Source organism: Chrysochloris asiatica, unplaced genomic scaffold (assembly GCF_000296735.1).
Source record: "Chrysochloris asiatica unplaced genomic scaffold, ChrAsi1.0 scaffold00493, whole genome shotgun sequence".
Lineage (NCBI taxonomy): Eukaryota > Metazoa > Chordata > Mammalia > Afrosoricida > Chrysochloridae > Chrysochloris > Chrysochloris asiatica.
In genome coordinates this window covers 394,235-397,351 of record NW_006409011.1, presented here as the reverse complement: position 1 = coordinate 397,351, position 3,117 = coordinate 394,235, and positions in this window count along the sequence as shown.

Sequence of the window (3,117 nt, the reverse complement as noted above, 5' to 3'; positions counted from 1 at the left end):
TTGTTATGTTGATGCCAACTCCATGGCACCTAACAACATCAACCTAAGAAGACCACCCAAAAGATGTATATTTGGATTTATTAAATATGCTGAAAAGTTTTCCAAAGTGATTGTTTGCTCACCAGCATTGTGTGAGATCTTTTCTTTCACATTCTTCTTTTGAATTTAGATACACTGGCAGGTAAATTAACAAAGGTGTTGAGGATAAAATAGAGAATAGCAAGGACAAGCATTTCTGTATAGGAAAGAGGACCTAAGTGTAACTAAGGAAAGTTCTTGAAACCTTTGTTATTGGATGTATAAACCCAAAAGAAACTCAAGTGATGGTATTTATGGTAAAAGGGGATAAGGCATAAAATCAAGCAAATCTAAGATTAATTTTCCTTCTTCCTACTCATTTTCCTAGCACAATTACTTTGACCTTTTTATGAATATCTTTCTAGATTATTATCTAGAAATGCATATATTTTTAAAATGCATTTATTTTCATAAGAGGCATCTTCAAAAACTCCATGGAAATGCATTCTATGAACAACTAATTATGGATTTCAATTTTTTGTAACAAAAAAAATGTATACTTATTTGTTGTAACATGTCTGAAAAATATGAAGTTTCCTATCAGAACAAGCTCTACAGTCCTTATCAGATCAATATGAATTTTGCTCTAATTGAAGGAAGAACTAGCTTTAAATTTATGGTGAAGATTGGGTAGAGGAACAGTGAAGTCATATTTTTTACAAAAAGCTTATGGGGAAAATGTTTAATGAAATCTGCAGTTTAGAATGAATGATTCATTTTAAGAATGGACTAGAAGATTTTGAAAATGAAGTCTAGATCAGTCAACTATCCACATTAATTTTCAAGGAAAATGAAAATTGTCATGACACTGTAGGATAGGCATTGGACTGCAAGGTCAGTTTGAACTAAAAGATTAATGTTTCAAACTCAGCAGCTGCTCCTTTGGAATCCTATGCAATGTTGCTAGGAGTCAGAACCAACTTGAAGATTGTTAACAACAACAACCATATGTCCTAATTAAAGAGAAATGACAGTTATCAGTGGATTATCAGCTAACACCATGTTGCTGTTGTTAGTGTGATTGAGTTGGTTTTGGCACACAGCATCCCTGTACGGCATTTTCTGTAGTTGCTGGTGGGTTTGAATTGCAAACCTTGTGCTAATCCTAGAGTACCACACTAGACGTCAACACCATAGCATCTCAAGTGGTTTAGATCACACAGTTCTCATTGAAAAGTAAAGTTGAGCAAGCTTCCTGCTCTATGGATGCCAAAGCTGTTGCATTCAGATCTGCTGCAGACAAAGCAGAGCTTTGAATGGAAGTTTTAGACATATGGGATAAAAATTCTGAAGCATTTCTTGGAAAAACTGTAACAGAAGATGAAACATGGTTTTACCAATATAATAAAGAAGACAAAGAACAATAGAAGAAATTACTATCAAAAGGGAGAAGTAGTCCAGTCTAAGCAAAAGTGTCAAGATAAACAGGTTTTAGGATGCTTATTTTTCTTATTGCCATTCTGGAGACAAAGAATGATAATATTTGCTTTTTATGAGTGCTGTTGTTGTTGTTTAGAAAGTTAGCCAAATCTTTAGCAGAAAAATGTCTGGAAAGCATTTGAATTGATAAGTTTAAAAAAATATTTGAAAAATACCCATTATTCGTTAGTAAATAATGCAAAAGGGACACATTGCAATGGTTAAATATCCAGGATCTTTAATTCTTTAGGAATGGATCAAATGGCTGCTATCATTACTTTTAGCAAATGAAACAGTTTGAGAAATAAAATGGGCCTGACCTAAGCCAGGGTATTTTCAATCACCTCATGTGAATATGAAAGTTAAACAATGAATAAGGAGGACTGCAAAAGAATTGATACATTTGAATTATGGTGTTAGAAAAGAATATTAAAAGTACCATGAACCTCTAGAAGCACAAATAAATCTGTGTTGGAAGAAGCACTGTCAGAATACTCCTTAGATGCCAGGATGGTGAGACTTAGTCTCTAAACTTAGACATGTTATCAGGAGGGATGAGTCCCTGGAAAAGGACATCACGTTTGGAAAGTGGAGGGTAATTGAAAAAGAGAAATGCCTCCAACTAGATGGATTGGCACAGTGTCTGCAACAATGGGCTCAAACATAACAACAATTGTGAGGATGACACAGAGCAGGGCATTATTTTGTTCTATTGTTCATAGGGTCACTATGAGTCAGAACAGACTTCACATCACCTAACAACTTACTATCAATGGAAGACCAATTAATGCCACAATTATTCCAGTTAATGCACCAACTACTAAAGTCAGTGATGATGCAATGAAGAATTCTACCAACTTCTTCAGTCTGAAGTTGATCAAACATGTAATCAAGATGTATTTATAATTACTAGAGATTGGGATGAACAGGTTAGAGACAAAGAGAAAGGATCAGCAGTGGGAAAATATGGCCTTGGTGATAGAAAAAGTGTTGGAGATCACATGATAGAATTTTGCAAGAAAAAATGAATTCTTCATTGCAAATACCTTACCAGATGGAATACTCAGAAATCAAATTGACTGCATCTGTGGAAAGACACAGTGGAAAAGCTCTATATCATCATCCAAAATAATACCAGAGGCAGACTGTGGAACAGATTGTCAATTGCTCATATTCAAGTTCAGGTTGAAGCTGAAGAAAACTAAATTAAGTCCATGAGAACCAAAATATGACCTTGAGTATATCCCACATGAATTTAGAGAACATCTCAAGAACAGATTTGATGAATTAGACTCTAATGACCAAATATCAGAAGAATTATGGAATGACATCAAAAATATCATACAGGAGGAAAGCAAAAGTTCATTAAGAAGACAAGAAAAAAGTGGAAGACAAAATGGATTCAGTAGAGACTCTGAAACTTGCTCTCCAGTGTAGAGATGCAAATCAAATGCAAGAAATTAGTAGATAAAAAACTTGAGCAGAAAATTACAAAGGTCAGTTTGAGAAGACAAAGTCAAATATTATCATTAAATATACAAAGACCTGGAGTTAGAAAAGTAAAATGCAAGAACATGTTTAGCATTTCTCAAACTGAGGGAATTGAAGAAAAAATCCAAT